Genomic DNA, 24,412 nt, shown 5'->3' with positions numbered 1-24,412 from the left:
TTAACTATTCATGATCTTCTTTAGCTCTGATCGGCTATTTTTTTCATCTCATATGCGTGTGTTCCTCTTTTCTCTCCCGCGACGATGACAATTACGCTTTTTACTTTGTCACACAAGTTTCAACAATTGAATGAAACGCGTTGTATTTGTTAATGAGCCTGCGTGCTTACTCGCGCTCGTCCCTCTATTATTATTTACGTTTGAAGAAATGGCATCTCTCGCTTGCGTGGAATAATAAAGCGAATAGTTTAATTAATCAATCAAGACGAATCAAGCCGTCGAAAATAAATTCTTTGGAATTTTGCTATAATGCAAAATTAACACATCAGCATTGTGGCTAAATTATTGAATTCGGTCGAGTATGATAATGCCTGTGAGAAAATGTTTTTGCGATGCAGATGAGCGTTGCTAGAATAAATTTATCGCCGAAAAGAAGAGTCCTTCGTATTGAGAAACTGCGAGTAATGTAGAAATAGAATCTGCCTCTTTTTTCTGGATTTGCACAAACAATGTTGTTCCTCACGGAACATTTGTGAAGAGAAAAAGAAACAGGACACAAGGCAAGTAAAATCTACACGGCGATGTTTTGTTGTTGCGTAGCGCCATCTGTACAACATCTTATTCTACTTTACGAATCTTAGTCGATAAAGCAGATACTCGCGCCATTTTCGCTCACTCTTTCCCTCCAATATCGAGCAAAATTTTCTAAATACTTTTCGTTGTTTGATACGCGAAAACGATTCGCTCTTCGTAAATATATTCATATATATGTGTGTGAGAATAAAGTATTTAGCGAAAGTATACGTATCGAGAACATACGTTGCGAATTGTTGATACGTAACAAATGATTATCGGTAAGTGTAGATTTCAGTGCAAACCACCGTTGCTTTGTTGTTTTATTACTGTGTTTGAAGAGATGCGGGGTGATATTAGTGAGATAAAGATGAAAAATTTATTTTCCTAGAGTTTGTTGTGTCACGAGTCACGACTCTCGAAGCCCGAGAACTTGTGGATTTTGGCTTTGCCGGAGATCCGTATCGGATTGTTTGAAAACGTTAGGCGTATTAGGTTAGATCAGATGGTGAGTCTGACAAAACCTAGACCTACACAACCTATAATGGCTAAATGGCTTGCGACAATACGCTGTATCCGTATGACCTCATAGTACAAAGCATTTACAATGTGGGTCCTCGAACATATGTAAATCTCTGAAACGTATGACCTAAACGTTGACTCCTTTCATTACCTACCGAGAGATGTGTGCGAGACAAGATTCCTTGCCTAGAGTTTCGTTGTCTCTCTTCCCTTTTTTTTTCCTTCCTTCTCTCGTAAGATTATTTCACTACCGCGTGCATTGAATTTATCATAAAAAACAATTTCAGCCTTTGTATGCCGCCAGACCTACGCAGAATTAAAATTTGTTTTGCTAACAGTTCCTCGCTCTTACTTTAGAACCGGAATTCTTTTTTTACCGCTAACTCTAAACGTTCTCACTGACCATGAAAATTTATAATCGAAACAATGCAGCCTTATCCAATTTACCTCCATTATATTTCCTGTTTGGAAGCAAGAAATGTTCGCTAAGCACAAATCTAATTTCGATAATTACGCTGCCGAGTAAAAATCATTTTCTATACAATGATACTTTTGTACAAATAATCTGGCCATTTTCAGCAGCTCAAAATTCCGAATAAAATTAATTTCACTTTGTAATTGTTTGAGCGAGTCTAATATGCATTGAATGATTGCTGCCGAATTTTGCAAGAGGTTTGCTGCTAGGGCTGGCAAGAATAGTTATTATACATCTCGAATCTTTCGCGAGTCGTTGTTTATATTTTCAACATCTCATTTCCTCACGTACAAAGCTGCTTCGCGATTGCAACAGTCGTTCGACTAAAACGACCAAAACAAAAAGCTGAAAAAAGTCTCGCTTGTATAAATATATACTGCTCGCCGAATAATCGTAACAGGATTTGAGAAACGAATAATACAGCAGCCTGATAAATATTACGTGTCTTTGAAAACTGTGTCATCGGGTTGTTTCAGCCAATAATTTTGCAGCAGGAAGCGTATTGGTCTGGATGGCGAAAAATAGTATCTAAGTCGTTGTTTCAGTTCCAGGACCTCGTTTCTCGTACATCTCTCTCGTCGTGCCCGAAAAAGCTTGGTGCTCATAAAAATTCTAGCAGAGACACGGTGCACGTCGCAGTTGACATCGATCCAGCTCGCTACAGATGAGAATGCCCTATCGATAATCTTCTCTCCTCTCTCTCTCTCTCTCTCTCTCTCTAATATATATATACACATACAAGCTATATCGCGAAGTTGAAAAAAAAAATTGAGTCGTCGCTGAAACTCGGCTTGATTAATGATGGTCAGGTCTGGACGTCATTACTAGTCGCTTGGCATTAAAGGTCACGAGTGTGGCGAAAATTTGTCGAAAGAACAGCAGCGCCATTTTTGGTTATCCCGCCATTTTCGCTATACCGACGGAGCGTAAATTTATCTCGATTGGTCGTTTCTGTGCGTTGTGTCATTGTCGAAAAGTTAAGTGGCTATCGCCCAACTTCATTCTAGCTTTTTGTAATTATGCATGTGTGTGTGTGTGAGTTGGGTTATTTTACGTTCTTTGCGAGTCGAGCAAGGAAATATGAAAAAGTAAAGTAAAAAAAAGTAAGTAGGGATAGCGTGAATAAATTATTCTATCCGGGAGATCGCGCTTGGGATTGGAGATGAAATATTTGTTTAATTAGCACTTACATGGACCAGTTTGGTATTGCGCGCGCGAGAAAGGTGGAGGTAAATAAGCGAGCGTGATGAATTTAATTATCGATATTTGCATAAGACCGCATCGTGAACCGATCGACCGAAGGAAAAAGCTTCAACGTTTTCGCCGTGCATAAGGTCAGGGACTTAAACATGAGAAATTGAAATGGGATCCTTCCTTAAGTAACCGTAACAAGCTAGCGCCGCTTGCTAATTCTTTTACAGACCTTGACGCTTGTCCGCCTGAATTAATGTCTGCATTGATTCGGTATAGTCGATCGGCCAATTATTTATTAAATTTATTTAATCAATATTGCACGAGTCACGCTTCATCCGCTGAGAGGAAGAAAAAACTTTTATGTAAAACATGAAAATCCAGCTGCTCTCGCGAGTGATCCGCCTGTGTCGAAGGAGGAACGCGTGTAATAATAATAATAATAATGGGGAATTTTTAGCGAGTTAATTAATATAAAAGCGTGAAATTGCGGTGATCGAGCGGTCGTATCGTTGCTCGCGACAGTGTGTGACCTGACCTTGAAGGCAGGAACGTTCGCGGCAGGTCGTCGTTGACGTAAGTACAGGACGCGTACTCGCGTAAATCCGCTGCTGAATTTCGTCCCTCTCTACTGCTGCCCTCTGTCAGAATCAAATCGAACCTCCTCGTTACCCTTTCGAAAACCGCCGAGAAGAACTTTTAGGTTATCCGCGTTGGAAAACATTTGTACGAGTCGAGAGGAAGTGATCGTTGGTTCGTAAGGAGTTTAATTTCGATCGAAAGTCTCCTCTTCGCTAAAGGTTTCGAGAGGAATGGCGTGGAGTTTTCATTGATGTAATGTGAGGATTAAAAGAGATAAGAGACAGGAGTGTGCAATGTGGTATATAAATGGCACAAAGTTTGGGACAGGGGAATTTGCGATGATATAACTATGATGTTTGTAATAATGGGGAGATTTTTTCAATAAAAAAGTTTGAGAATTGAAAGAATGAGGAGAGGGAATATGTGGTGAAAGTATATGAATAAAAGCTTTGGTGTAGAAAGCACTGCAGTATTAACGATGATGTCGTACTAGTCAATAAAAATATTTTTTCTTGCCATACGAACTATACGAAAGAGTTATTTTGTCATGAATTTAATTTTTTCTTTAGATTTTTTTCACCAAGCAGGATTTTCAATGCAGGAGATTTTCATTCTTAATGTAAATTTTATTAAAATTGGGTTACACCAAAAAATGTTAAGAGTATTTACTTTTTATAATCCTCTCTTTGTCTTTTTAATTTTTCAGGTTAGCCATAATTAATTTTTCAAACTATGTATAACGGTAGACTGTTAGAGAATACCAACGCATGAAGAATTCAAAGTCTGTCTGCATGCTCTGGCAGATGTCATTTTCTTTGAAGCTGTTCTGTATTTCCAATGGAATAAACCTACAAGTTCTTGTGATATTGGTTGAGGCTATAATGTGAGAGACAAAAAAATCGCATAGTAATAACCAATAAAGCATTTTGAAAGTGTGAAGAATAACACGCTATTAAATATCGCGATAACAAATAATTTTAAAAAACTTGTTACTTAGATGCAAATTCTCATTCTTTCCTGTGATTGAATTGCACTATCCCTACAAAAATTTTCGATGCATCGAATATGCAAGCTCTCAAAGTCGTCGAAGATGGCAATTTTCCGACTACTTGGACTTAAATTTTACAGAGTATCGACATGTTGGAAAATACTTAATATCAGATTCTATTTATCAACAAAAATCTACGATCAATTCTTATCAATTTTAATCTGCTGGAAATGGAAAAATAAATGTCAAAACCGTTTATCGGTTGCACATTCCTGGTATACAAAATACTCATAGAAAACGGTAAGTGAAAATTATTTCTCGCAATAAGTTTATATTTAGCACACATTAATCCCTGTATAAAAGCATATTTTGCACGAAGAAAATCGAGAAAACGATGAAACTTTGAATCCAGCGTAATTGGGAGATTCAGAGTGTGAGATTTGAAAGAAACAGGTGGGGAAGCGATGTAGGAATGAATAAAAACTCGGGATTAGGAGGCATTGCAATATAATAAGGGTGATGTTGATGATAATGGGGAGATGAAGAGTGAATCGAGGGAGGATTTTTTGTTATGGTTGAAGATGGGGAACAGGTACAAGAGTCTTTGTAGGGGATGGGCTATATTGTTGGAAGGAGAAGGAGGGAGGGGGAGGGGGAGGGGGGAATTGAGAGAGAGAGAGAGAGGGAAGGATTAGACGCCGAGAAGAATGGAAGAATGGTTGGAGGTCTCGCACGTGGCCGATAGGACCACGTGGGCCTTTCGCCTGCGTCACCGACCGAACCGACCGACACCCCATCGCGTATTGATTGAGGGTGGCCATGGTCGTTTCCATGACGACGTTTCTTTTACCTGTACGCGCGGCGCGTACATGATACACCGTTGTACGCTATACCTGCTGCTACCTGCACCTACCTACCCACCTCTTACCTTACTTTACTTGGCTTGATACTTCTATGTGCGCATCACGCTAAACCTCGGCTCCACATTCCTAAATCACCGCTTTATTTTATACATGTACATACGCGAGTCAACGTCACAAACACACGCGAGCCTCCCTTTATCGACAGCTTCGATCGTTCATCAACTCTCATCATTTTTTTTACATGGAGAATAATCAAGAGTTTTTACGAGAACATCTGCATGATTTTTTCTCTCGCCATTGTAACGTTTCAATCGCACGGAGATGAATGTCTATTGAATAAGGTAAATCGTCTTGGGTAAAAATAAAGGCAAATGTACGGAGAGAGCTACGCTCCATTTCGAGGATAATATGCTAATGGGATTAAGTTTATAAGGATATGTCGAGCTGGCTGGAACGAGCTTGCGCGAATCTTCCATGGTATCGTTGTATTCCTTTACTGGCGAGAATTGATTTTCGATTACAAAACTCTCGATGCGAGTGTTGGAATTAGAAGAGGTCAGACTGAATCCAACCACGTTTATCACTATCCGTGGAATGACCTATTTACGAATTATCCGCGCGGCCAGAAGAATTGAAAAGTCGAACGGTCACTGGCTTTTCATCCCCCGTTTGCGCGCTCTGGCTCGGATAGATGGAGAGGGGGAGGGGGAGGGGGAGGTGGAGGTTGGAAAAAGAGAATGGTATTTTTGCGTCTATATTCATTCGGATTTCTTCTGTTCCGTGACGTCGTCGTGCGAAGGGCTGAGAGAGGGAGGGGGGGGGGGGGGAGGGGGGAGTGTTGTTAAAAAGTGAGCAGCGAGACTCTTTGTATAACGGAGTGACAAAAAATTCGCTGCAAACGCCGTGGAAAATTGCGATTCTCAAAGGGCGAATGAGCGGAAGGGCTCGTCTTACGAATGTAAAAAGTACAAAGGAAAAAGTAAGCAGCTCTCTTACAGATCACTGACCGTGTTACTTGCGCCGCGTTATATTATCGAGCAACTCCACTAGATTCTCCCCTTTTTTTCCTTCTGCTTAAGCACTTTATTAATTATGAACATCGTTCAATGTAGGAATTAGTGCTCGGGCTCTCTGCCCCAAAATATTTCGTTCAACTTTCCGTGGCAACTGGAAGTCTCATTTATTAGTAAACGCAAAGTCGCTTTGCATTGTTTACCATTTTCATCCGCTACACCGCGTAATTCTATTTTATTCATTCGAGTTTTCAGAGAAACCATAACATGGCAGCTGGAACTTTGTTATTGTTTACTTTTTTTTTCGTGCTGCTGCTTGGCTCTCCAAATGAAATATCGAACGGAGGAGAGAATTTTACAAAACACGCTACTTACCGATTCTATTTATTTCCGTTTAACGAGATTAACGGCTAATTAATGTTGCATCGAGCATTTTAGCAAAGACGAGAAATCGTTTAATGACTGTCTTCGAGGACAAATGGATAGGCGGTGGACTAAAAACGATCGTAATTGCACACGTGACGCATCCTTTCGCAAATCGATAGCTGAGCAAAACCAACGATGACCAGTTGTACGGTTGACCGAGCTCCTTCCGAGAAAATAATACGAAAGAAATCGCAGAGTTTCGTTCGCAGCGAAGGTACGACAGAAATTTGGAGAATTGGATGTATTTTGGAGAAACGCAAAACAACGGCAGAGCACAACAGGAGCAATGGAGACACCGTTGTGTTCCGTTTAAGGCCTTCGGTGCTGGTAAACAATTTCTTAATGGGTTTCGAGAACTGGTGGGAAACAGCGAGCTTGTTGGGTGATTGTTCACGGGAGCTTAAGGGCCGTGACACGCGCACACACACACATACATACAGAGTGTGGTTGTGCCGACGTAGCAGCGTCGCTTTACAAACGCATACAAAAAGATTTTGCTTAATTGTTAATGTATCGCGTTCATCCGAGGCAGCTGATTCTTCAGAAATCCCCGCTGTACGTGTCATGGTCGTAACGGGGACACGTCCGTGTACCGCAAAGTCGAAGTCGAAGTCGAAGAAGAAGAAGAAGAAGAAGAAGAAAATTTGTCTTTCTTCCGTTTGGCTGGTAAGCGCGTTGCGAATATAGAGAGACGCGAAATGAGAAGAAAGGAGATGAAGACGTTGTGGAGGAGGAAGTAGTGGGGGGAGAGAGGGGGGAGCGTGACTGGTGGAGGTTGCGACGCTACTTAAGGTGCTGGTAGCGCAGGGTGGGGGGAGGGTGAGGAGGGGGCGTTTGCGACGCCGGGCGTCCGGTGATCGCGCCTTAAAAGGTTCGACGCCGCACGCGCCTAACAGCTGCCAGTTATCCTCCTCTCTTCTCCACTCCTACCCTCCTCCTTTTCCCTCTCTGCCCCTTCCTCTTCCTCTTCCTTTTCTCTTTTCTTTCACTCGCTCACTCCCGATTCCCCATACCTACCACTCTTCCTACTACATAATTTCAAATCTCACCGTTGAAACCTCTCCTACGTTCAAATTATCCTCTTCAACCATCCAGTTGGATTACTCACATTTTTCATTTACCATTATTGTCTTTCGTACCGTTGACTCGCTCCTATTGGTCCTGTCCTTTCCCATTCCCTCCCTTTTCCTCTTCTTTCGTTTTCTGTCTTTCGTTCGCTCAATCTTAATTTTCCATACACGCGTACTCCCCCCTCCTACCCTCCTTCCACCTATGTAATTTCATATCTCAGCATCGAGCATCAATTTCTCCTCTCTCTCTCTCTCTCTCTCTCTCTCTCTCTCTCTCTCTCTCTCTCAAATTATCGTTTTCAGCCACTCTTTTGAATCAGTAAAATTTCATTCATCGTCATTCCTCGGTGCCATCGGTTCCTACCTTTGAGCTTTCTCGAGCTACCAATTTCCTCCGTTTGGAACTTGCTCGTTTTTCATAATTCTTGCTTCATTTCTAGACAGAGTAGGACGCTCACTTAATCATGCAAACGCGCTGAGAGAGAGAGAGAGAGAGAGAGAGAGAGAGAGAGAGAGAGAGAGAGAGAGAGAGAGAGAGAGAGAGAGATGCGTCTATAGAAGCAAAGCGAACCACGGAGGGGTGAACGTAAGCGCACACGTGCGTTTTGACCTCCCCTCCTCATTTTCCACCTCTCTTCCTCCCAGTACTCGTATCTCTATACTTTTGTGTGCGTGCTTGAGCTCCTCGTATGCGCCACTAAGCTTTTCTCCCATTCTTTTCCCTCATTAGAATGCAATCTCTCCTCTCTATGAAATATTTTTATCGCAATAACAACAACAATATCTCTCTCTCGGTATTATATTTTTACTCTACATTAATTTTCGACATTTCCCCGCAAAATCAATCTCGTTCGAGCTCTGTGACCTTTTTTTTCCACATTTTCTCATTGACAGCAAAGCTTTGGTATAATTATAGAGTCCGGTGAGAATATAAAGCTTTCATAGAGGAGACGAGATTTTGCAATTTTTTTTTTTTATTAGAAAACTTTTCTTTGTATTTGTTTAAACGGTACACGAGGTCTCATATAGTGGGGGGGGGGGGTGGTGATGTAGGAAAATTAAACTATATCCGAAATCTTCAATTGGACAAATTAATTTTTTGCCTTTTACATAAGTCATCCGCGAGACTTTTTCTCTCTCCCTTTTCACTTCCTACTCCAGTTGCGGACCCTCCTCCCCATCGTACGTATCCTGGGCACGGCGGTATCGCGTTACAAGCTCACACGCGTACGGAAAACACTAACACAGCAATGAACGTAATGTAGGCTAGGTTTCAGCAGCAGCGCTTGTGCATGTGTATACTGTATATGCGGCAGCTTGCAACTGGCGCGAGCCACCAGTAGCAATGGCGATGGAATTATCGAGCAGAGCAAGATAAAGGCGAAAGATAGTCTCACTACTGTGCTTCTACGTATGCCCCCCCCCCCCCCTCCCTCCCTTGTCCCCTACTTCACTCTTTCTGTTTTGCTCCCGCTAAGCTCCTCCAAGAATCTCTGCACAATACAACTCCCTAACGAACCACGCGATTTTCCTAGAACTCCCGAAGTTTGCTTTGTCGATTTCTTACACTCGCGGTGACTCCAATGGTAAACAAAAGCCCAACGCAAGAAATCTCTGTGTTTACTCGAGGAGATTAACATTTTTCTCGGACGGCCACGTTACTCGATTGAATTTCACCGTAATTGGCTCGAATAATAATATCCAACAGGGTCCGGCACTGGTGTATCTCAATTTTTTTCTGCTGCGATGAAAATTGATAATACCTGGAAAATGTAGATTTCATAGCAATCGCAAGACGCGATTGATGAATATTTATCTGGTAGAAGATTATTTTATCGCGTTAAAATTGTGTCATTGCTGCAATTATTGTTACTCTCGAGGATCGTTCACTCGTAATTTTATCGCCTACGTAACCTTTAGGGCTGCATTCGATTTTTTCCAAACCTTCACCTTCGTTCTCGTAGAAATTGAATTGCAAATTTCTCGTTGAACGGGTTGTACGCTTTGTGATTTACAATAGTCACGGGGAGTTTTACGCTCTGTTTTATCGTCCATCGATTTTAAAATGATACAGTTTTACCAATCCTGTGGAAGAAACATTTTAACACGGTATTCATTAACTTAATCTCTGTCTGCAGGGTTAGCCGAGCCAGGATGATAATCAAGTTATTAATACGAGTAGTTTTCTATATATCGGTTAATTATTATTATTATTTCGATTATTGGGATAAAGTGTCGTGGAAAGATTGGAGAAAAGTATCGTTGCGATTGGAGTTGGAGGAGCGAGATCGGGGATTTTCGAGTGAATCTGGTCGAGTGTGGCTGGGAGTCGGTAGAGCGGGAGCAGTAGCACTTAAACTTTGGATTATCATATTAAAACTATCCATACGCGTGGGAGTACGCGCGGGCATATCCGGACGAGCGGTGCCTGCACCGTTGAAGCGCCCCACACGTGGCCCCGTGCAGCTCGCCGAATGCGCGACACGTGTTTTCGAGTCTCCTACAGAGATTTCTTCGTGGCCCAACAGCGAATTTCCTTGGCTCTTCTCCCTCCGACGATCAAGGGTATCTGGCCTCCGGATACCCTTGATGCTCCATTAACTTCGCTTTTCCATCTCCGTCCCAATGATCAGAGACCAAAATCCACGATTTCACCTTTTAAAGAAATACGAAATTCGACGCTATATAGACACTCGAAATCAGATTTTCAAGAGTAACGTCTACCCCCATGTTACGCATAGTGTCAAAAACGTTCCTGGAACGTTTTAGAGAAGTCTCCAACACACACGCGTGCTATACAAGGGTAATAATTAGATTGTCTTGGTACGGATAGAAAAGTCATGTTAAAAAATGGAGTATTTTTCGTGGAGACTTTGAAAGAAGCCATGATGCAATAACGAGAAATTTAATTGGCTCAAGAAAATTGCTCTCGATACTCGTATGTGTAACTGGTTTAGTGTATGGTCTAGGAGGAGGGGGTAACGAGAGTGGTATAACGCGAGGTATACATAGTAGCAGTGTTTTTCGCTAATTGTTTTATAGGAAATTAATTAGTTTGCCAAGTGAGGCAATGTAGTACGTGGTAGGTGTGTACCTCGGGGAATTTGGCCGGGGAAGAAGTGTGCGTGTTTGGCGAAAGGGGAGGGGAGGGGAGGGGAGGGGTGAAGGGGAGAGGGCACACGTCACTTAGTTGAAGCACGTGCTCTGCTTTCTGGCGGCTGCTCCTGCTCAGCCTCAGGCTTCGGCCTGGTGCCTGCGTTTAATTTTAGCCGCATAGTTTTAACTTCGCCGTGTCATAGGACAAAGAATATGGCGCGCTGCACTCACGCCAATACACCTTCCCCCCCCCCCCCCCACCCTCCTCCTTCCCACCAAAATACTCGATTTCGTCTTACTTAACCCCCTCGACGATTGCCACAAGCCAACAAATTTTTTCTTTCCCTTTCCTTCGCCTCTCTTCTCCTCCCCCTCACACTTTTCTCTCCTTCGGTATATACGTCCATCGTTCATCGATAAAATATTCAATCGCACCACGAAAAATGCCAAAAAATCATTGATTATTTAGGAAAGCAATAGCTCGGCCTACTTTGATATTATTATCGATCGATTTTTAAATCCGAAGAAGCCTGGCCATAATTTATGTATCGATTTTGGCGAGATTCGGCTAGGATTGAAGGATTGCAGGATTTTAAGCTACCACTTAACGTCAGCTTCCTTGTCAAATGTTTTCCACGATTCGGGGTCGATATTTTTAGCGTTCTCGGTGAGAATCAAGGCACGATCGGATCGTATCAGTTCAGTTGCCTCTCGCACTGTCAATTAATCTCGTCCAGCGTTAATTTTCTTCGCAACTTCCGCTTGGCAGGTCAACTTTTTCCACGGATAATCATGGCTGTCCTCTCGGAAGTACGCGTAAAAAACTATTTCCTTTTAGGGAGCTTCCATTTGTCTTTGGCACTTTTCATTTATGACGCTTTCAAGCACTATCAATTTATCCCACTCTCTCTGTCCGTCCATCCAGACAGACTCTCAACGATTTATTTCCACCGATAAATTTTTTCTCTCATGGATCCGATCGACAAAGTGTGACGTCAGAATTATTTCGAGCATTAGAAAAAATCTTATCGATCGTAAAATTTCTTTTGATTGATAGGAACGATTTGGACAGGTGTTTCGAAGGAGTTTTCGGATTTTCTGGTGAGCGAGGTAAAACCTTTAAGGGTTTTTTTTTTATTAATTAGTCCTCTTATTTTGAGAGAAGTCTGATAATTTTGTTGATTCTATGGATTTATCAGGACAGAAGAGTGCATCCTCTGTGTCTGAGATGCGAACGGTGTCCGGGCTGCTTACGTAGATATTGCTCGTGTCCTCTCTGTCTTGCTGCTATCCCGAGAGATCCTACATGCTATCCCACCAGAAACGCGTTCAATCGATGCATGATCGCAACGCACATCGTCTACGTCACCACCTTCCACAACCTCGTTTACTAATTTATTCATCCATTTTATATTTTATACCTTCGCATTTTATCTGTAACATTTTTAAGTCATTACCACATCCTCTTTGAAGCTTCTTTTTGGTACCATTCATCCTCGAAGCATCGCGATGGACCAATAGTGTCGAGCTACATTCGTCCTGAACTTTTGAACTATGAAAATTTTATCCCTCTCGAATAATATTTGACCTTTTCCACGAAAGTTCCATGTAAGCTTTATAATTAACCATTCCACATTTATTCGTAGCTCGTAGACACGGATAATATCCTTCGAACCAATCTCGACGATTCGTTCAATTATTGTTTCTATACAAATTATTCCTTAAATGGATTTATTTAGAGAAATAATTTTAGAAATAAAGTATTTCAAGATAGTAATTTGGCCAGTTGGTGGTGTATATGCAATCTTCATTCATGTAAGACCACGTAGTTTCTTTTTTAGTCTTGTTTCTCTAAGCTTCATTTCGTTTGTGTTGCACACACATGCTTGTTGAAAACTTGGCGGAACTGAAGAGTTACAGTTTCGTTGAACGGCATCCTGCAAAATAGGAAGTTAATTAATTACGCTGGTCAACAGGAAAAACTTACTTGAAATAAAACAGAAACTTATCATTAACTTTGATGTACCGAAATAGAATTAATTGTTCAGATTGTTTATTATAGTTTGCGCTCCTCAGATATTTGCAGTATAACACTTATCTCCGTGTATTAACAAAATAATGACCAATGTTCTGTAAAATAAACAATTAATACGAATTCTACCGAAGTAGAAATAATTGTTGAAATTGTTTATTAGTTCGCGTTCCTCAGATTTGCAGCATAGCACTTATCTGCGTGTATTAACTAAATAGCCCCAGCACATGAACAGATATTCCTTATGTTCATCGTTGAGAGATCACGCAATCGGCACATAAATGTTGCTTGCATGTGACTTCTTTAGTTAGTTAATTTTTCTTCCAAATAACTGCGGTGCAGTTAGTGATGAACGCGGCAATCATTTTCATCAGGAGTTTGCAGAGATTTTGAAAAGATATTAATGGAAAATGTGGGGTTTTTTTCATACTTACTAATTATTATTAACGAATAATTATCAGAGGTATTCAAGAAATGACGTAATAATTGTGGATAAAGAACAGACGGAAGATATATTTCATTTTACCAAAGCTTGATTAAATTATTTATACACTCATAAAAAATATTGTACATTTTACAGTGAAATTGTTATATACAGGAATTACATGAAAATTGTTCTTTTCACGATTTGTTTATATTGAAATAATAATCTTTAATATCACACACTGAGAGTGATTTTTAGAGATAAATTTGTTGAAAATCAGTAATCGTAAATCTTAATGGTGAGAATAATTCTAGATACGAGGTAGCCATCGTTATTTATAATAAGACACAGTAAATTTTCTTACGTTGCAAATGAAAAATGTCTGAACTCTGCATTTGTGCCCTCTGAGCTATTTGTCTGTGTGTAAAAAAATTGACGATCGAGAATATTGCACGATTGCATCTAATAAATATCTGAAAGGCATAAAAAATATACACACACACATACAAGTGTATCGTAAAGAAGATACTGTGACATTTAAATATAAGATTGAAATCCATATTTAATAACAAACAATCATCCGAGTGAATAAGATGTTAGATTGATGAGTACGAGGTCTCAGGGTCAAATTCCATTAAGGATACAATTATATAAAATCAGTTTTTTTTAGGAAAAAGAAATGTAAATAGAATATTATGTCATATAATATATGTATAATATGTTTATGTCGTCATTATACACACACTTAATTTTTCCAGTTTATTATTCGAATCAATATTACCAAATTTGTAAAATTTCACGTATTTTTCTTATGGAGCCCCTTTCACGTATAACAGTAATGTTCGTGTAATTGTTTTACAAAAATCATGAAATATTCTCTCAGTGTAGAAATATTGGTTTCAAATATATATAAAAATGTAGAAAACATAAAATATTCAGAAAAAAAGTAATTATAAATTTTCATTGTTATGTTTCCATATTTACCACTGTAATCCCAACATAAAAATGTATTTATATAAATAATACGTAGAAGAACTGCTAGTTTGTTATGAATGATGGCCAGTAAAGGGAGGGAGGAGCTACCAAATAAATAATAATTCGGTACCACCGATGGATTTAACCAGATTATCAAACCGAGCCGATAGGTCTCATTGCTATTGGCTGGTCTGTCATTTTGGGAGAACCAAACGAAAGTTTGTTGAAAATTCGTGAGAGAAGTTTGCGAATAAGCCAAGTGATTTTGGTAAATGACAAAGAATCGTTTTGGCGCACTTTTATTGGCTGGTTGGTCGTTCGAGAAGAATTAAAGAAACTAATGAATTACCGGCTGACTTTTGGCAGCTGTAGGTGGCAGTGAACAGCACCCTGCGAGGAAAGGGTGATCCTGGCCAGGCCTGGAGTCTCAGATTTCTGCCTTGTGAGAAGTAACGACTTCGAGGAGAGAGAATAGGAGGGGTAAGGAGTGGAAAGAGAGGCAAACGGTTCGCACGTGTGCGTGCCTTGGAGATCCAGCACTCCAGGGGAATACTTGCCTCTCCCGGGTCGTCAACGTTTCACTTTCTCGACTCTCTCTCTCTCTCTCTCTCTCTCTCTTTTCCATTAGTATTTCTCTCGTTACTAATTTTTTTATTTCGTTAGGAGCTCTCTTCCATCGCTATTTCCTTTTTCACACACTCGCTTCATTTCTTTTCTCTCTCTCTCTCTAATTTCCAGCATTTCGTTTTATCTTACTCTCCCTCTTTGTTGCTTCTCTCTGTTTACTCAAATCTCTGATTGCTTTATTTCACTGTATTCTCTTTCTTCTGTTAGACTCTCTGCGTCTCCGCTTGAATTTTTCTTTATTTTTTTGTTATTTTATTACAGCCTCCCTTGCTACGTTACACTTTTCCTCGTGAGTCGCTTTCATTTAGCATCACTGCTTCTCTCATTGTCTCGAACGAACGTTCGTTGGTCCTCGGTGATCTCTATCGGAGTTCCTCGACTCTCCGTCCTCGCGAAGAAGGGGAAGGAAACTAAGTCCCCGTGCAAGATCGGCCGGCTGTGCTCGAGCCGTCAGCTGCCGACAGATTTATCGAGTGGCACGTGCCGATCCCAGCTCCTGTACTGTTTCATGCCTCCCCTCCCCCCCCCCCCCCAACCTCCCACTTTCAACTCACAAAAACAACATAAAAACCGCGCTCCTGTATCGCTACATATTTCCCTTTTACGCTTTGCATCCCACCCCTCTCGACCCTACCAATATTTCACTCCTCACCCTATGTCGTTCTACCACCAAACTCAAAAATTTCACCTCCCCCCCCCCCCTTCTCTCTCCACTGTATCCCTATATCTCCTTACATAGACAACACTGTGGAATGCACCATTGCTTCGACTCAATTTTTCACGTTCCTCCCCATAAAATTGGAACCCTACCATAGAAATCCTGTTTGAAATTAAATTTCTCACCCAACTCCACAGCTAATTAATTCTTACCCATTAGAAGTCATTAACGAATATTAAGTGTATATAGAAACCTATATAAATGCACTCTTCCCTCTGACTGGTGAGTTTAATGAAATAACTTTGCCAAGACCCGAGTGGTGTCGATAAGAATTAAACTGGTCGAAATCTATAAGTATATCAAATTCCAAAACCTTACAGGAAAATTAGTTCCACTCCAGACACCGTTTTATACTTGCATCCCTTGAATATATATATATAATACATATCAACGATTTCCGAGAGAATCAAGTATCATGGCGATGAATAAGTTTGCGGTGATAATTTCGCAACGAGATGCAGGAGAGAGGAAGAGCTGGAAGGAAAATGGGGAATAATTGATGGGGTTCTAGGGATAAGGGGTAAAATTTGCATTAATATCGGAGAGATTCGTTAGGCAATTAAGCGTGCTTGGATGGATCGATAAATTCGGTTGACGGTGAGTCTCGTGCGAGAGTCTCTTTCACGGATTCGGCCAATCGGGATAATTGACACGTGGAGGGACGAGGGTATAGCGAGAGTGTGGAGAAGGGGGTTGGAGGGGGGAGGAGGGGGGGGGGGAGCAAAGGAAGGAACGGGGTAAAAAGCGACAAGCGAATTTCCCAACGAGGATCGCATTAAGAGTGACTTGAATTAATAAAGTCCGCTATTTTGGAGGCGGCCCGGGTTTCGCTAACCCGATTAGCATCGGATCGAAAAGCGAAGTGGGATAACGGTGCATAAAAAATTCACGTCAATCTTACAGGAAAGCTGCTAGCCTCCCCCCGACCCCGGCTGCTGCTCCGCTGCTGACTCCCGGGCCCGGGCGAGCGCGTCACTGCCTCAATTACGGAAACTTCGATATTACGCTGCATTTTCTAATTGGATATATGATCCTTGGAGATTTCGCTAAAGTACTCGTGGAATTTCAATCTATTAGAGTTATACCTATTTTATGCAATGTGATTCTGCATTCTCCCATGCAGCTCGCGTTCCCCAACCCAATTTGTATGACCCATCGATTCCGATTATTGTTCAATATTATCTTGCCGATAACGTTAGAGTTCCTCTTTTACGAGTGCTCGTTTGAATTCTTCAAGATATTTGTTCGTTGGTTGCTCTGGCTTTTGGTTTCTTTGATGAAATTGGTAGACCACTTGAAATTTATCTTCTTAATATCATCCTTAAGGTTATTTGTCATTGTGGTTCTATTAAAATATAGTTTGCCTCGAGAGGTTTGCATAGATCTTTGTTGATTTTGTTACTGTATTTACTTAACAGTGTAACTTTCAGGATTCATCATTCTCGAGCAAGAACGCGGTTTGGTACCACGATAGTTTGTAATAATTTTTCGTTTGTCCAAGAAGAGGACACGGAGAATTCTCGTCTACACCTTGGATGACCTTTTTACAGAATCCAATGTTTTAAAAACAAACTACGACAGAGAATTTAAGGTTTTTCATCTTTACAAGCATAAAACGTTATTTGGTACCACGAGAGTTCGTCAAAGATTCGGTTTCGTCGAAGAAGAGGACACGAAGAATCTACGTCTGCATCTTGCGGATGCTTCGGATACAAAATTCACTGTCTTAAAAAACTAAAAAATTCAGCGTCCTCATATCCCTGAAACATTGCTCGGTACCAGAAGAGTTCCTCAATGACTCGACTTTGTCGAAGAAGAGAACATCGCGAGTTCCCGTCTGAGTTTTGGATGGTCTTGTTAGTTGGCGTGGCATTCGCGGAGTTCGGTAAGGGTAAGGCTGGTAGCTTTAGCCGATGAGTTGGTTGGCTGTGCACGAGTCGCGAGAGAGTGAGAGAAGAAACGAGAGCGTGCGTCGGTGAGAGAGGGCGCGAGAGAGAGAGAGAGAGAGAGGTGGACGTCGGGACGTCGCCGCCCTGCACGCACACAGAGGCTATAACGCGTCTCGGCGTTGGTATTTTGGTTTTGGCTCGGCTCGACCCGCGCAGTTCTGGGAGTGGAGTTCTAAAAACAGCAGAGGTAAGTCCTGCCGCAGCTGCCCGCTTTGCGCTCTCTACCCGCCTGGCACTCTCCGCTGCTCTTCTTCGTTTCATCGCCACTCTTGCACCTCGGACACGCTCCTAGCTTTGCTCCTTGGTCCTCCTACCCCTCGAGCAAAAACCACCCTCTCTCCTTACCCTCCCCCGTACACCACCCCAACCCCTCCTCCTCCCTTAGATAACAACAAACACACACTCGCACACTTTCCTCGTCACAAACTAATCCGCAGTTTTTTCTCGCCTCGCATGAGAGTTTTGCCTTCGCACACCAATCCGCTGCCCGGTCGTTCGTCCAGAAATGAGCTTTTCCCGCGACGTTCTTCCGTCCCTCCTGGTGGACCCCGTCCATTCCGTTCTCCAGCACTGGATCGGAGGGGAAATTCGTGTTTACATCGACGCGGCGGTCGCGTTGTTGTCGAGAGTCGAAGAGACCCGCGTAGTGCAGTTGGCGTGGATGGACGGGAGACTCGGACGCGAGTCTCGGGAAAAACTCGCGGAAAACTCGTTGAGCAAAGCGAGAAAGCCAGGACACGCGGCACCGTTCGTTCTCAACGAGCATCCGTGGCACACGATCGTCTCCACCAACTTCGCCTCTTCTTATAATACGGCAGATTCTTATAATACACCAGGTTCTTATAATACACACGAGCTTCTTATAATACGCCTGGCTGTGTACCGCCACCGCCACCGCCGCCGCCGCTACCGTCCTTCCTCGACTTGTGCTTCTTCGTCGTTTATTCGTTCCCGACTCGTTCGCCAGCCCCAGGTATATTTGGTAGCAAATCCTATCCCCTTTCGTCTTTATTCTCCTCTCTCTCTCTCTCTCTCTCTCTCTCTCTCTCTCTCTCTGCCTCTGACTTTATTTACACTCCCCCCCCCCCCCTCCCCCTCGATTGCGAACGCACCCAGTTTACTTACCGGCTTCCATCAAACTGAGCTACCAGACTCTCGCTAGAGCCATATCCTTCGTTTCCTTCTTCCAAGAGGCAAATTATTTTGCGTATTACTTACCCTCGTTTCTTCACTTCACAATGCACCAATTCTCAACACGGTTCTTACCCTCGCGATCCTCTACCGTTTCGTGCAAATCCTCGGCTTAGATTCGAATTCTGGACTGTTATCAACAGCTTGACGCTGATCTTCCAGAGAAACGGGCGTTTGTCCCGTTAGGACTCGGTTACTCGACTTTTCTCTGTGATAGAATGGATTGTGGGACAATGATTATTTGGAACGAGTCTTGGCCCGAAGCTCTCTCTCCCTTTACTCCACCCTAAATCCTCTTCGCTCTTTGGCAATTGATCAAGTTGTTAGGCTTTGATTTGTAGCTGAGGTTGATTGTAATGGGTCCTGTTGAGCTCGGTTGTTTGAATTTTTCAATTGTTTTAAGGTTTCTGGATTAATTGTTTAATGATGGTTAATTGGAACAGTTTTCCCATTGGAGTCTTTGGTAACAGCTCGAGTTGTCCCGATGATTTTGCGTCGATAATGTTCTCCATGATGATTCTGCAATTGTCCCTTTGGTCCCAGTTGATACAGTTTGGTCAATAGTTTTCAAAGATTTCCAGATTAATGAGTCAATGATAAATAATTGAAAAGAAGCTTGTGTACCACTCGTTGATTGGTAGATGATATTAATCATGATGAATTTAACTGTCCCATTCGTCCCGGTAGATTTATTTTTTTCAATAATTATGAATTTTCGAGACGAATATTTTAACGAAGATTAATTAGAACAAAACTTGTCCCCTTGGACTCTTTGGTAACGTTTCAAGTTACCTAGTAGTTCATACGTTACTGATTCGTAGATGATGTCAATCATACTGGGTCCATCTGGTCTAAGGTCTCTGATATTTTGCTTCAAGTAAGTATGCATGATATATTTTGCTCTAATGTTCCTTCATTCTCTGCTACATCAAAATCTGATTGCAATACGTGTGTGTGTGTGTGTGTGTGTGTATTTTATTGCGCAATCGATAATCTAAACCGTAGTTTCAGTAAAAATTCTTAAGAACCAAAAAAAGGGAAAACTTATAAATATTTGTTCATAAATCAGTTACCTATGATACTTGAAAATATTAGTAAACTATTACATAATAACATAAAAAAGGTAACGCGTGATTGAGAGGTATCGAAGAAAATATTATGTAAAATTATATGATACTGTAAAATGTAACAGTGATCGGAAGCATTTTACAAAGCTCGTGGAGAAAAATATTGATCAAAGGTTGCCATGATATTTGCAATAATAAATTGAATTGTTAAACTTTGGCAAAGGATTGGCCTTTGGAGTAAGTTTAATTAATTCCGGTTTATCTGGATCAAATCTCTGTTTTGCCTGACTCCACTGTTGGGTTTATCCTTGAAGTTTACTCAGTGTCTCCCCTACCCTCTGCGTTCCCCTCCGTCGCGCTACGTTTTCTTGATTCGGTGCCAAGTGCGTAAAACGTACACCCTCTGTTCGAAGACGCTCGGTGTCTCTTGAAAATCACCAGAGTTTCTTCAATCTTCGCCATCTCAACGACAAACCCGTTTTAAAAATTTCCATTAAAGCAACTGACAAACAAATCAGTCGTAAACAGCTTGCACAAGCTTCTCGACACAACAATTTTTATTCATGAACACTTTTATTTCTCTCCTATCGAGGATCGAGTGATCGCTTCTAAAATTTTGTGATTGGAGTAAAAAAATTGGGTAACCGAGGGGTTGATTAAAATCAAACACGAATCATAATTTGACAGCGAACGAAGGGACAGAAAGGTTTAAAGCTTAATGCTGTTTGCGGGCAGGAGTGATAGGGTGGATAATGGAGATTTAGCTTGGATAAACAATATATACACCGTGACTGTTTCGTTATTACCACTTTGAAAACTTTAGATGGTGTATATATCTGTAAGAAAAAAAAAAAGAAATCCTGTAATATTTTGAGATCCAATCGTTGATTAAAAAGCTATTAAAAATTAGAAGTAGCTTAATTCGAAGCTTTCCAATTGGTAAAAAAATCAAACGATCTCCCTCTACAAGTTGGATACCGCTGGAACAACTCAGCGACTATTAAAAACTCGAATTAATCAATCTTAAATTCTTAATAACTTTTTAATTAACGTCTAAATTTAAATTATCTTATGTTCATCGGATTGGTAATAAACGAACAGTCACGGTTTACACCACACACAGCGAGCAGAGCGAACGGTACAGGTGCATAACTTTGATAGGTGAAATGAATAAATAATTAAGGTAAGACTTGAGCGGATAAATTGAATGATAAATATGGAATTGAGGTGGAGGGGGGAGGTCAAAATTAGCAGCTTTCAGTTTTCCAGTATAATTCTGACGCGCTATGAGCTTGATCCGCCAGTTTAATTTAACGATCAAAGGCTAATGAGCGTAATTAATGAAGGATTAATGAAATCCGTGGAACGGTAAGGGACACATCGGGATAGATAACGCGATTCATTTTCCGCCGTCGCAGCAGCAGCTTTGTTATTGGCTATATCCACTTCTACGTTTTTAATAGAATCAAAGAAGCTCTCAATGATAATGAAAATTCATTGGGATACTTTTCTCTTTAATAGAAGAGTCGAGTGTTGTTCTCGATGCGGAGTTCGTTCCACGAAATACACCGAGTTTTCGAGTCGCCAAAACAAACTCGCTTGCTTCGCGGAACATCGGACGACGCGTAGCCCGAGGCGAGTGCGGCTTACAATGGATTTTTCGCAAGACCAAAACAAACCGGTCTACCCTCGACGAGCGAGATCGTTGTTTTCCTTTTTAATCGTCGATGAGCTTCTGGCTTGTTCGACGACGATTGATCCTCGTTGTCCGTCGGTTGACCTCGGGGAACTTCGGATCCAGTGGAGAAGAAAGATGTTTAGACTTCCCGTCTCGGGAGTGGGTCCGGGGCCCTGAGGAACGAAAATACCAGGTGGCGACCAAGCCTCGCGGGGAGATTTCAGCTGGGACCAGAAATTGTGTGTGTGGGGGGGGGGGGGGGGGGGGAGGGGAGACATAACCCTCGCGCGTCGGCATACGATTAGGCTGACGCTCCCGCTATCTGCATACGTGTGTTTGTGTATGTGTGTTGTACCGGATATCCGCTCACCCTGCCGGATCGACGGCTTAAAGGACGTTGCTCGATGTCGTCGGCGTTTTATACCAGAGTTGGAAAAGTTTGCCACGAGCCCCTTCATCCTTCAGGATCCCCCCCCCCCCCTCCCCCTGCTTGAAAAAAAACAACCAACGCATAATCACTCAACCCACTTCGACCCTCTTCCCTCATACCAGAACACCCAGAAGTATCGCTAAGATGTATTTTTATCCAATTACGCAACGCCTCTGTACCAATAACTCCCACGTCTTCTTATATACTGAAATGTCTGAAAAAAATTGCAATAGCAGCTTTTGCAAAGTCTATTCCATTAAGGCCAATTTTTCAGCCCGATGCGATTAGATGATTTATCGAATTAGCTTTTTCATGAAATTATCAAGTGTCTTGTCAGATGTAAAATTCGTGATTTAATCAGGATAGCGGCGAAAATAGTCGGTCGTATCAATATTCGGTTATTTCCCTGCTAATTTAACCGTTCAGCTATTTGAAATGATCGAGCCAGATGTGACCCGCGTTATAAAGATATCGCGTGTTTTATTAGAGACCTCTCTATCTTTCTCCCATCGAGCGCTCGTTTATTATTCATCGGCCGTCATCGCTGCAAAAATCATGACTCCTTTAAACTGGATCAACTTTTTTTTAAATCGCAATTTTTTCTAATGAAAAGCCAATCGTTGTATTTCTGGGAAATTGCGCCTTTTTCTCTCCTTGATTCTTCAAAAGCGATTTGTGGCGAAATCGATGAATCACGATCACCGAGAGTAACGACTGTTAAATGGACATTGCATATTTTATAAACAATAGTTTATTGACCAAGTAACGTAAGTGTTTTATTAATCAGTGTTGCTCCAGTTATCGTTGGCGCACGGGAAAAGAAATGGGAAAGGTGACGGAGGTTTTTTTTGGGTGACGGAAATGGCAGCTTTTCTCCTCAAGCATTCTCAATAATTTACTACTTTTAATGCATTCACTGATGTAAATTGGAACAATCATAGGGACCACTCTCATTTCGACTGTGCTCTCTTAACTTTAGATGTTTTATCATTATATTCCTTTGCGAATCGTTATTCTTCCCTTTGCTTGTTTTTTTAGAAAAGTAAAACTATTTTTCTACCCCCCCCCCCTCCCTCTAAATATTATACTCTTGATAAACCTCTATGGACGCGCAGGAATTGTTCAGAAGTTAAACGCTGTACAATAGGGTAACACAAGGAACAACGAAGAAAGGTTTGAGGCCTGATGAAAGTGCATCGCAATATTTGCAAACCTTCACTGAATAAATATGCATAAACAAGACTCTACCTTGACTGATGAAAATCTCGTGGAAAGTTGAAGAAAAAATAGCAAGCACCGTCAATCTCCCGATTCGTCTGGTGGGATTTTGGAAAAATTACCGAAACTCATTGTCACTCTATTGGGCAAGTGAGGAGTTATTTATAATTTCATTTGACGATGACCCGAATAATCAGAAATACCTTCGTTTGCCCAGTTTGGCTCGTGACGTTTGTCGAAGTTTGCAGAAGTTTCACACAGTTGCTAAAATTTCACCCGCGATTGCAAAAAATCATCAAACCCTATCGACCAACGTACGTCGGGGTATGAATAATTAGCAGTCACTCTCATCAATCAGTTAAAATTAAATTATGGCGTTAGGAGTGATTATAACAGGGGCAAGGATTAATTGTAAAAGCAATTGTAACTCGAGCGATGGTTATTCCGTTGTCTATTTCCATTTTGACAATCTGTCGGGAGTCGTCACTTCCGATGGCAGCGCTATTTTTGATTCGACGGTAGCGTTCGAGCAGGTCACACGGCTATACGCAGTTTATCCGATAATGAAGATGGACTTTGCCACATTTTCCTGCAGAATTTAATATCACTGGCGTAGCTCGCGAGGATGAGGAGGATGAGGAGGAAGTTGTCGGGTGGTTGTTGGATGGTTAGGGTAGAAGGGTGAATGAGGGGTGGGGGGGGGGGGGGGGGGACAGAGCTGCTGCCGCTGTATTGCCCCGATATGCTATTGATCGTGCCGGTTAGAAGGTATTTGTTACGTGCATTGTTTTTCCTTCGCACCGTCGAGCAAAAGGAGATCACGAGGGCCCCTCTCGACGTCCCTTTTACACTCAAAAGCTTCCATCTCTCTCTCTCTCTCTCTCTCTCTCTCTCCCTCGCACGTATCCAAGCCCTCTCCTCTCCCCCGTGCACCATCACCAACACCCTGCCATGCACGTACATTCCTCGGACATCCTCCGCACGTGCCCCATATCTCCCCCCTCCCCCCACTCGCTTCCCTCATCGCCCAATGGTCGTTTTTATTATTTCAATCCATCACTCAACCCTTATCACTTAATTAAAGCCCATTACCTCGGATTTAACACTCCGACACTAAACTTTCGTTCGACCAATAATTTCCCTATACTCTCGTCGAATCCTTCAATCCAAAGCAATTTATTCCATTTTCATCGTAGCGATTATGCCATGCAGCGTTTCTTCGCTCGCTTAATATTATCTTTATATATTTCATCCTTTTATATCCATCAGCAGTGCCACCCCCCCCCCCCCCTCGATTGCTTTAT

General features: G+C 41.8%; 1 protein-coding gene across 4 annotated transcripts in view; it reads left to right on the top strand.

The window, feature by feature from the left end:
* Mef2 (myocyte enhancer factor 2) overlaps nucleotides 1-24,412 on the top strand; it is a 52,576-nt gene that overhangs the window by 1,107 nt on the left and 27,057 nt on the right. The window contains exon 1 of one of the 4 annotated variants that reach the window (XM_066728878.1): nucleotides 15,573-17,711. The exons of the other annotated variants lie outside the window; for them this stretch is intronic. The gene's annotated coding sequence lies outside the window, so the exon portion shown is untranslated. Of the gene's footprint in view, nucleotides 1-15,572; nucleotides 17,712-24,412 lie in introns of those variants that run through there. 4 annotated transcript variants of the gene reach the window in all.

Source organism: Prorops nasuta, unplaced genomic scaffold, assembly GCF_024137725.1.
Source record: "Prorops nasuta isolate Cenicafe-Biocafe unplaced genomic scaffold, Cenicafe_Pnas_1.2 PNAS00006, whole genome shotgun sequence".
NCBI lineage: Eukaryota > Metazoa > Arthropoda > Insecta > Hymenoptera > Bethylidae > Prorops > Prorops nasuta.
Note: the sequence above shows the minus strand (reverse complement) of the source record. Positions and strands in the feature narration are given on the sequence as shown.